The sequence below is a fragment of the Halichoerus grypus genome, chromosome 5 (assembly GCF_964656455.1).
Source record: "Halichoerus grypus chromosome 5, mHalGry1.hap1.1, whole genome shotgun sequence".
NCBI lineage: Eukaryota > Metazoa > Chordata > Mammalia > Carnivora > Phocidae > Halichoerus > Halichoerus grypus.
Genome location: NC_135716.1, coordinates 32,179,697 through 32,191,716, shown reverse-complemented (window position 1 = coordinate 32,191,716; position 12,020 = coordinate 32,179,697). Strand labels below are relative to the sequence as shown.

The 12,020-nt window shown below is 36.0% G+C and overlaps 1 long non-coding RNA gene and 1 pseudogene across 1 annotated transcript; one reads left to right on the top strand and one right to left on the bottom strand.

Annotated features, from left to right (window-relative positions):
• Positions 1-1,281: 1,281 nt before the first annotated feature.
• On the bottom strand, positions 1,282-5,543 carry LOC144381717 (uncharacterized). The gene is made up of 2 exons (XR_013447486.1): positions 5,372-5,543; positions 1,282-2,134 (listed from the first exon to the last, which is right to left on the bottom strand). It is a non-coding gene; the product is annotated as an uncharacterized LOC144381717 (long non-coding RNA).
• A 1,903-nt stretch (positions 5,544-7,446) lies between these two features.
• On the top strand, positions 7,447-7,556 carry LOC118526570 (U6 spliceosomal RNA; annotated as a pseudogene).
• Positions 7,557-12,020: the final 4,464 nt, after the last annotated feature.

Genomic DNA, 12,020 nt, shown 5'->3' with positions numbered 1-12,020 from the left:
TGCTTGGCAGGAAACCTGCTTCTCCCTCTCCCACTCCCCCTTGCTTGTATTCCCTCTCTCGCTGTCTCTCTCTCTGTCAAATAAATAAATAAAATCTTTAAAAATATATATATTTAAAATTTGACAAATTGTTTACATTATCAAGAACATTTTCAAGATCTGTTTAGGTATGTAAGTAGTACACAAATCACGTATTTAGACAAAGTTCCTACTATTTAGAGTTTCACAGTCTAAAACATGGTACTTAAAACTAACATTAGAATTATAGAGGCATCAAATTTAGAATCTGAAAAAAAATTACCAATGTGAACAATAAGGCTAACGATTAGTACAATTCTCCAAGTTGAAGAGTCTAGTTTAACCCCTTGCTTTCCTGATTATCAGTCCAGTTCACTGTCCATTTGTTTGAGAGTCCAGGTTTTGTAATTGTCCACTATCAGGGGAGCTTTAATGGCATAAGGAAAACTCCATCATTTTCTCATTAGACAGTGCATGGTTAGAATTCCACCATGTCCAGTTACTCTTTGAGCTTAAGACATATAATTTTCCATTCTGAACCTCAGTTTCCTTGCCGGCCAAACTTCTATCTGTGCAGATGTAAGTGTATAGGACCAAAGAACTAACCAACAGAACAAGAGCTAACAGTTATTGCCACTGCAATCCACTCATCTCTATAGGAAATGGGAGCAGCATAAGCATGTTCTCTGGTAGATTCCATGCAGATTCAATCTTACTGGAAGGCAGGGTACACACTGGTGGTTTATGTGCAGGAACTGGGTTTCACTAGTAACAAGTGCTTGGTTAATTAGAGTTTTAAAGTGTATTATAAGCCCTTATTATAATGCAAATCCTCAACACATATATTAAGGCAGGGAGAGGAAAAAAACTGAGGAAGGATGGGGGTGGGAAATGCATATTTTCCTATCTTACATTTTTGCTTATAGTTGGTTTTCTTCCAAAGCCATAGCAACCCCCACAGAGAGGATTTTTGTTTGTTTCTTTTGTCTATTGAGTATAATATTAGTTACTGCATTACCTTATGTATCAGTCAAAAACCAAAAAGGGGAAAAACAATTTCAATTTGGAAGTATTTTAGCTAAATACACTTTCAATTTTAAAAGGTCTTAATTGTATATTGTTTTATTATTACTGATATTGGTGTTTTGGTGAGGAGGTGCATTGCAGTTCAGTAAGTATGACAGTTCTTTCACATGTATTATGTCTTAAAATCAGAATCTGCAGAATTTTAGCCTATACCCAGATTGGGCCTATAGGTCTATATTCTTTGAGTGGTACAATATCTATTTTATTTGTATTTAAAAACCTTTAACAAGGACATGTACTCTCCATGTCTCCATAATCCTCACCTGTATCTTACATCTGGATACTTCATTTTTTTTACACTGCCCATAGCCCTTGAAAGAACTGAAGTTCATAGTCCCCAGGATAAGTATTACTGTTATTTCCCTTTTCTACAGAGAAGAAAATATAGGAATAAAAAAGGAGTAAACCTTAAAGGTAAGGAGGTTGGGAAGAAGTCATTGAAATCATTTGTAGATAACTAAACTTCTAAAATGTGAAACAAGGATAGAAATCTATTGAAAGTATAAAGCATAATAAGAATATGACGTCCATAAAACCAAGGTCTCAAAAGGCAAAAAGAGAGCACCACCTTGCCCAGAAGGTCCCTTGTGTAGTAGTTAGGATTGCCTTTGGCTGTATGTAAGCACCTAAATATAGTGCTTAACAAAACAGGTGTTTTTCCTTCTTGCAGAGTAAGGATTCCAGAGTCAGTTCAGGGCTGATATACGGCTAAAGGAAGTCATCAGAATTGGCTCCTCTTTTCCAACTATATTCCAAACTGTGTAGATTTTGTTCTTATGATTACAAGATGGCTCTCCTATATCCAAGAATCATGTCCCATTCCAGATATGAGCAAGGGGGTGTGCCAAGAAAAAAAGATGCATTGTGGCTTTTAAGCAAAACCATTTCAGGTTCTTTAGCCACATCCAGTAGATCTCCGCTTGCATTTTATTGGTCTGAACTGCATTACACAGCCAAATCTAGCTCTAAGGTAATTTCAGAAAATTAGTACTTCTAACTGAACATCTTGAACAAGATTAGGGTTCTGCTGCTAAAAAAGAAGAGAAGAAATTATTTATTTGAGTAATCTGTTAATAGCTAACAAACAGTACTTTCTACATGCCAAAAACTTTTCATATAACCCATTTAATACAACTCTTCTCTGCAGTATAAATACCATCATATTCCATTTTGAATATGAGTAACCTGAAACACACAGATATTTAATAACATGCAAAAGATTACCTAGCTAAAAATGACAGAGTCAAGATTTGAACCCAAATATGCTGTCTTCAGACACCATGATAATGATATGCTGTGTATATGACACATCTAAAGATGCACAGGATTTAGAACTGCCAGGTACAAAGAGGGTAGAAGTGATGCTATTGGCTAAACTCAAAGTCTGAATACTAAACTACACCACAGGATGACAATCCTATTCCCCATCCATATTCTCCACTCCTCTTCAGTCCATGTGACTCAAGAATAAAAGACAAAATATTTTTCTACAACTTCAGAATCAGTTATGATACTTTCAGCTTTGAGTAACAGAAAACCAGTACAAATTGTCTTAAATATTAAGAAATCCTATTGGCTCATGTGACAGGAAGTCTAAAAGCAAAGCAATTGCCAAGCCTAGTATGACTGGGGTTCAGCTTTATTTGAATGCTATTCTCTTTGTTATCCATAGCTCTGTGGGTTAGCTCTGTTTTAGAAATAGATTTTCTCACTGTCCAAAATGGATGACAGAAACAAGGGATGCAATATTCTTCCATGTCTATTTTCAGGAGAAGTGAGACAAACAGGCTCCCCATACTTCTCTCCTAAGAACAAAAGCCTCCAGCAACTCTCCCTATACTTCTCTCCTTTCCCAAAAGCCTCCAGCCACTCTTCCCTTGTCCAGAATTGGGTTCCTTGCCCATTCCTAAAACAATCACTAACAAGGGGGGATGAGATCATATTACAGCATTAGAATTAATTAAAGATCACTCAGAGTGGAAATGAGGCAAGTTTACATGAATCACCGGCTGTGTGGAGAAGGGGTAAGATCTGAATAAAACCAGGCTCCTGTTAAGACTGTTACAGGATAGATTACTGGTGGGTTGAAATTTATAATATTTAATAGTATACAAATAATAGTATATATGATACTAATATTAATAAAAATATATATATACTAACATACTACATTATATATACTAATAATAGCATATAAATTGAATATAAATAATACAATATAAATAAAAACAATATGGGGAGCCTGAGTGGCTTAGTCGGTTAAGCATCTGCCTTGAGCTTCAGTCGTGATCCCAGGGTCCTGGGATTGAGTCCGTGTCAGGCTCCCTGCTCAGCAGAGAGTCTGCTTCTCCCTCTCCATCTGCCCCTCCTCCCACTCATGCTCGTGCACTCTCTCTCTCTAAAATAAACAAAATCTTTAAAATAAATAAATAGGGGCGCTTGGGTGGCTCAGTTGGTTAAGCGGCTGCCTTTGGCTCAGGTCATGATCCTGGAGTCCTGGAATTGAGTCCTGCATCAGACTCCCTGCTCAGCAGGGAGTCTGCTTCTCCCTCTGACCCTCCCCCCTCTCGTGTGCTCTCTCTCTCATTCGCTCTCTCTCAAATAAATAAATAAAATCTTTAAAAATAAAAATAAATAAATAAAGTGTAAAATTCCAGAAGAACAAGTCAATGAGAAAATAATAAAAGCATCAGCTGAGTAAGGATTAGATAAAAGGCAAAATTTTTTGACTAATGTTACATTTCCAACCAGTAATACTGGATACTAGAAGACAAGAATGATGTTTTCTTGAATTTAACAAGGGAAAACTTGTTTTTAAACTTAGAATTATATTCCCAGCTAAACTATCAACCAAGGATCAGAGCAAAATAAATACATTTTCACATACATAAAGATTCTGTAGTTTTATTTCATATGTACACATTCCAAGAAAGTTATTTGAGAATATACTGCAAAAAATAAGAGTGAAAAAGAAAAGAGAAAAATTATGGAATACAAATAATAGGTATACCTGAAAGTGGGATTGCAGGTGGGACTGGAAATACAAGGATTGGTGCAAAGTCTATATAAGAATCAATGATACCTCTAATTTTTCTCCCATACCACACTGCCAGTTATCAACTTCTCAGTACTTGGCTAAAGGCTGAGACTTATTCTTTACAGTAAACCTAGAGATATTCTGTATTTTGTATTCAGTGATAACAACTGAAGATGGGAATTCTGTACTGAAAGGAGAGATTAAATAAAAGGCTATACACTAAATAGTGAGATAGTAAAGCTCCTTCATTGGCTATGTGCTTATGAGCCTGAGTATTGCAGGATTTCTCTCTGGAGAGTGTGCTGAACCCAAGAAAACTCTGTATAGACAGGGACCTCCAGCAGGAAGATCTTTGTCCTATCACCCAAAGCCCACAACCTCACAAGTACTTCTCAAACCCCATTCTATCCTTACACACAAACTTCCAATTAGGTTTTTAGTGTCTCAGTCATATTAGAAACAGAAAATCAAAGATACTAAAGAGTATGAAAAATTCTAACATGAAAGACAGGTACAAAATTATATAGAAAAAAAAGCACTAAGGACACAAAATTCTCAAAGAACTGAAGAAAACTTGTAATTACTGGACTCAGAGACATGGAAAAGAGGGAATAAACATAGAATACTAAAAAAGAACTCTTTCAAAATAAAACCAACAAGTCAAAGAAATTAAAATATGATCACATAAATAAAAATTGCAGTGAAGATTTGAACGGCAAAGCCAAAGACATTTTCCAGAAAATAAGAAAAATGGTGAAAGTGAGGAAAGGAAAATATAAGAAAATGGTAGTATCCATTCAAGGAGGACTGAGATAATAATAATTCCAGGGAAAGAAAGAAAACGAAAAAGTTTCTCAGAACTGATGGCACAAGTATCTCGACTGAAATGGTTCAGCAAGCAAATGGGAAGCTCAGTAAATGGGGAGACAGTGCAACATATTTTCACATTATGAAATTTCAGAGGATTGAGGGTAAAGAGAAGATCCTGCAAGTTTCCAGGGTGGGAGTGGGGGAAAGAAGCCAGCTACATTCAGATGTTAAGGAAATTATACAGCATCAGACTTCTCTGAATGGCACTGGAAGATAGAATTCAATGAAGCACTGGTTTAAAAACTGAGGGAGTCCTTTCTTGAATGCCCCCCCAAAATAATTTGGCATCCATCCACAAAAAAAGTGTTTCTGTGGGAGCCAGCACCATATGCCAAGATACCTAGGAGATGTCTCACCCACCTGTGCATTGTGCCATAGTCAAACAGATCTTGGTCCAGGCTATGAACACAAAAATGGCCCATGAACTGATCCCTGGCCCTTTGCCTGCAGTCCAGAAGCCCTGGAGAACACTGACTTAGACAGTCATCATAGATAAGAAAGTCTTTGTGGAAGTCCAGGAATCCAGCAGAGAAGTTCCAGCACACTGTTGGAACAAGAAAATCAGAGACTGAACAAGTTGAAGAGGGTAAGAGAAAGAGCTTGCGTTTATCCATGTCACCGCTTTCCCAAAGTGGCACAGCTAGTGCCACGAGAGCCCTTCTTAGCCTATGATTTCTCTTGTGGAGGAAAGTGAGAACATGTGAGTGAGTGCCTGGCTTCCCCAGCTGTGTGGGATGCTGCCAGAGGCCCATTTCTCTCTCATCCCGTCCAGAGTACTGCATCATGAATTGCATGACTGGGGGTTGTAAGCAGCTAGGAGAACAACAGCAAAGGCTTGGATCATGTCAAAGGAACACCGACCCTACTAACCACATTATGGACTCCATCAGGAGGCCCACCCCATAGCTGTTGAGATGCCTCACCTGTCAATTCCCCCAATGGGCCCATGGACATCAATAGCACTCTGTGGGCTGCACCCACACACCTTGATGGGCAGCTCTTTGTATGTGTCCCTAGCAGTAGCAAGAGTGAGCTTTGGCAGACAAGTAGTGAGCATGCACATAAAGCTGGACTGTATCTATGGGCCAGGAAGAGACCAAAAATGAACATTTAGCATCACCTTTGAGAAAGTAAAAGGGTGGCTGTCAGCAATAGGCCTGGTGTGCAGCAGGATCAAAAGAAAGCATACAAGCTTAAGAATCTGCCACAAAATTTAAGAAACAATACAGATGCACATAGGGGGAAGACAGAGAGAGAGAGAGAGGCAAACTACAAAACAGACTCTTAACATAGAGAAGAAACTGAGGGTTGCTGGAGGGGAGGTGGGCAGGGGATGGGCTAAAGAGGTGATGGGTATTAAGGAGGGCACTTGTTGGGATGAGCACTGGGTGTTATATGTAAATGATGAGTCACTAAATTCTACTCCCGAAACGAATGTTACACTGTATGTTAACTAACCAGAATTTAAATAAAAACTTGAAACCAACCAACCAACAACAAAAAAGAATCTGCCACAAGAGGGAGCAAGAAGTGTGGAGCAATGTGTATCCACAGAAGATCTGAGAAAGCCCCAGAATGCCTAGTAGGGCTGAAGGAAGATGATTCTTTTCCAAAGTTATTCAGTAAAGAATGGAGGAGGTGACTGCTACTTTAAATGCAAAGATAGCAATGCAAGACTTCAAGGAACACAGAAAGTCATGGAAACATGACACCACTGAACGATCACAATGATCTTCCATTAATCAACCCCAAAGACATGGAGATCTGCAATTTACCTAATCAAGAATTCAAAATAGCTGTTTTAAGAAAGCTCAGTGAACTACAAGAAAACACAGAAACACAATTCAATGAAATCAGGAAAACAATGTGCAAACAAAATGAGAAGTTAAAAAAACAACAACCAGAAATCAATTAAAAAAAAAGAAATTCTGAGGTGAAAGGATAACTTTCATTTTATTTATGAAATGAAATGAAAAATGCAATAAAGAACCAAAATCAAAATGGATCAAGCAGAAGAAAGAATCTGAAATTGAAGACAAGACTTTTTAAATGATCTATTCAGAGAGAACAAAGAAAAAAGAATTAAAAAGAGTCAAGAAACATTGTGTGATCTATGGGATACCATTGAACAAGCCAATATGAGAATTACTGGAGTTCGAGAAGAAAGGAGGATGGAGGCAGAAAACTTATTATTATTTTTTTTTTTAAAGATTTTTTTTTTTTTAATTTATTTATTTGAGAGAGAGAGAATGAGAGAGAGCAAGCACATGAGAGGGGGGAGCGTCAGAGGGAGAAGCAGACTCCCTGCCGAGCAGGGAGCCCGATGCGGGACTCGATCCAGGGACTCCAGGATCATGACCTCAGCCGAAGGCAGTCGCTTAACCAACTGAGCCACCCAGGCGCCCCAGAAAACTTATTTTAAAAAATCATGGCTTGTGTTTGCTTTGTTAGCACATATACTAAAACTGGAATGATACAGAGAAGATTAGCTATGGTGCATGCCTGCACAAGGATGACATACAAATTCAAGACATTCCATATTTTAAAAAGTAATAATGGCTCAAAAGTTCCACATCTGAAGAGAGATTTGGCCATCCATGTTCACAAACTCATAGGTCCCCTAATTCAAACTATTCTCCAAGACACATTATAAAAGCTGTCAAAAATCAAAGACAAAGAATCTTACAAACAGGAAGAGTAAAGAAGCTTATCACTTAAAAAGGAACCCCCATAAGGCTATCAGCAGGTTTCTTGGCAGAAACCTTATAGGCCAGGAGAGAGTGGGCTACTCTGTGGATCAAAGTTGTCCTTTAGGAATGAAGGAGAGATGGAGATATTCTCAGATAAACAAAAGCTGAGGGAGTTCATCACCACTAGACCTGACTTACAAGAAATCCTGAAAGGAGTTCTTAAAGCTGCAATGAAAGGAACTAATAAGTAACATGAAAATATGCAACACACTAGTAAAGGTAAATATATAGTCAATTTCAGGATATTATAACATTGTATATGGTACTGTGCTAGCCACTTAATTCTAGCAAAAAAATTTAAAGGATACAAGTATCCTTTGGAACATGTCAAAGGAGCACCAACCCTACTAACCACATTATGGATGTATTAAATATAGCAATAGCTATAATAATTTGTTAGTGAATATATAATATAAAAAGATGCATATTGTGAAATAAAAAAATGAGTAACAAAGCAAAATTTTTATATGTAATTGAAGTTAAGTTGCTGTTAGTTTATAATAGACTGTTATATCTATAAGATGTTTTAGGTAAGCCTCATGATAACTACAGAACAAAAACTGACAGCAGATACACAAAGATGAAAAGAAGGGAATCAAAGCATTCATCATTATGGAAAACCATCAATTCACAAACAAAGGCAGCAAAAGAGGATGAAAGGAACAAAGAGACTACAAGAAAGCCAGAAAACAATTAATATTATAGAATAAGTCCTTAGTTATCAATAATTATGCAAAATATAAATGAATTAAATTCTTTAATCAAAAGACAAAGTAGCTGAACGGAAAAAAATCAACAACAACAACAAAAAGAACAAACTGTATGCTTCCTACAAGAGACTCACTTCAGTTTTAAGGACACACATATGTTCAAAGTGAAGGAACAGAAAACTGTATTTCATGCAAGAGGAAACCAAAAGAGAGCAGGAATAGCTATACTGGTATTAAAATAGACCTTAAGTGACAGGTGGTAAAGATACAAAGAAGATCATTATATAATAATAAAGGGATCAATTCATCAAGAGGATATAACAATCTAAAATACACATACACCCAACATTATAGGATCTAAATATATCAAACAAATACTAAAAGATCTGAAGGGAAAAACAGACAACAATACAATAACAATAGAATAGTAAGGGATGTCAGTATCCTACTTTCAATAATGGATTGATCATCCAGACAGAAAATTGATAAGGAAATATTGCACTTGAACTATGCTTTAGATCAAATAAACCCAAGAAACATATACCAAAACATTCCATCCAACAGCAGCAGAATACACATTCTTCTCAAGTGCACACAAAATTTCCTCCAGGATAGAACATATGCAAGGTCACAAAACAAGTCTTAGCAAATTTAAGAAGACTAAAATCATATTATTAGGTTAGAAATATCTCTTCATAATGGTATGAAGATAGAAATCAATAACAATAGGAAAATGGAAAAGTCCATAATTATGTGGCATTAACACACTCCTAAATAACCAATAGATCAAAAAAATCAAAAGAGAAATTAAAAAATATCTTGAAACAAAGGAAAATGGAAACTCAGCATACCAGAACTTATGGAATGGAGCAAAAGCAGTTCTAAAAGGGAAGTTTATAGTGATAAATGACTACATGAAGAAAAAAGGAAGATCTCAAATATACAACCCAACTTTATATCTTAAAGGAACTAGAACTAGAAAAGAATAAGTAAGCCCAGGGTTAGCAGAAGGAAGGAGACAGTAATGATCAGAGTAGGAATAAATGAAATAGAAAAAGAGGGATAGGAAAAAGATCAATGAAACTAAGAGCCGATTTTCTGAAATGTAAACTGACAAACCCTTAGCTGGACTAAGAAAAAAAGAGAGAAGACTCAAGTAAATAAAACCTGAAATGAAAGATGAGGCATTACAATGAATGATGCAGAAGTTCAAAAGAATCATAAGACACTACTATGAACAACTATATGCTAACAAATTGGATAACCTAGCAGAAATGGATAAATTCCTAGAAACATACAATCTACCAAGACTGACTAATAAAGAAACTGAAAATATGAACAGACTAAGTTTTAGGAAGAATTAATAATCAAACCCTCCCAACAAAGGAAAGCTCAGGAGCAGATGGTTTCACTGGTGAATTCTACCAAACATTAACACCAACATTTCTTGAACTCTTCCAAAAAACTGCAGAGGAGTCTACACTCCCAAACTCATTTTGTCAGGCCAGGATTATTCTCATATGAAAGTCAGAAAATGACACTACAAGAAAAGAAAACTGCAAGCCAATATTCTTGATGAATATAGATACAAAAATTCTCAACAATATATTAGCAACTTAATTCAACAGCACGTTAAAAGAATCATATACCATGATCAAGTATGCTTTATCCTTAGAATTCAAAAATGGTTCAACATACACAAATAAATAACTGTGATATACTATACTAATAGAATGAAAGATAAAAATCATATGATTTTCTTAATAGATGCAGAAAGAGCATTTGACAAAATTAATCATCCTTCATGGTAAAAACTCACAAAAATTTGAATATAGAAGGAATGTTCCTCAACATAAGTAAGGTCATATATGACAAGCCCACAGCTAACATCATACCTAATGATGAAAGGCTGAAAGCCTTTCCTCTAAGATCAGGAATAAGACAAGGGCGCCCACTTTTACCATTCCTATTCAATATAAAGCTGATACCCTACCTGGAGCAATTAGTCAAGAAAATGAAAGGAAAGGCCTCCAAATCAGAAAGAAAGAAGTAAAATTATTTGCAGAAGATATGATTTTATATATGGAAATGTCTAAAACCTTCACTAAAAACTGTTGGAACTAATACAAATATTCAATAAAGTTGCAGGTCCTATAATCAACACACAAAAATCAGTTGCATTTTTATAAACTAACAAAAAACTACCTGAAAATATGAGAAAACAATCCCATTTACAGTACCATAAAAATACTTAGGAATAAATTTAGCCAAGGAGATAAAATATCTGTACATTTAGATTTTTTATTTTTATTTATTTTAGAGGGAGAGTGAGTAGGGGGAGGAGCAGAAGAAGAGGGACAAGCAAACTGCACTCAGTGTGGAGCCCGACGCAGGGCTTGATCCCACAGCTCTGAGATATAACCCGAGCCAAAATCAAGAGTTGGACACTTAACCGACAGAGCCAACCAGGCGCCCCAAAATATCTGTACCTTTAAAATTATAGGATATCGATGAAAGAAATTGAAGAAGACACAAATGTTGGAGTTAATGTAGAGTATGAAATCATCCATAATACCTGGTTTGCCAAAATGTAACATGGAGGACACTGGGGGCGAGGGAAGATTTCGGAGAAGGGCGTAAGCCTTTGGAATGCTGAGACCTACGTGACTACTCTGTCGTAGGAATGCCACAGGGCATCCCATGTTCATGAATTGGAGGAATTAATTTTTTTTTAATGTCCATACTACCCAAAGTCATAAATTCAATTCAATCTCTATCAAAATTTCAATAGCATTTTTAAAGAAATAGAGAAAACAATCCTAAAATTCATAAGGGAACCACAAAAAGACCCTAAATAGCCAAAACAATTCTGAGAAAGAAGAGCAAAGCTGAAAGCAACAGACTTCCTGATTTCAAACTAAATTAACAAAGCTATAGCAAAAAATACAAAAACAAAATAAAAACAAATAATGTGGTACTAGCATAAAAACGGACATATAGAACAGTGAAACTGAATAAAGAGCCCAGAAACTATTTCCTCACATATAGAGTCAACTAATATTTGACAAAAAAGTCAAGAATACTCAATAGGGAATGGACAGTCTCTTCCATAAATGGTGATGGGAAAACTGGACAATCACATTCAAAAGAATGAAATTAGAGCTCTACTTAACCACTCACAAAAATTAATTTGAAATGGATTATAGATCTTAAAATAAGCCTAAAAACATAAAAATACTAAGAGAAAAAATAGGAAAAATCCTCCTTGGAATTGGTCCTCCAGACAATTTTTTGGCATCAAAAACACAAGCAACAAAAGCAAAAATAAACAAGCTGAGACTGTGTCAAACTAAAAGGCCTTCTTTACAGCAAAAGAAACAATGAGCAAAATGAAAAGGTAACCTATGGAATGTGAGAAAATATTTGCAAATCATCTATCTGATAAGGGGTTAATATCCATAATATAAAAAGAACTCATATAACTCAGTAGCAAAAAACCAAACAATCCAATTAAAAAATGTGCAGAGGACCTGAACCATCTTTTTTCCA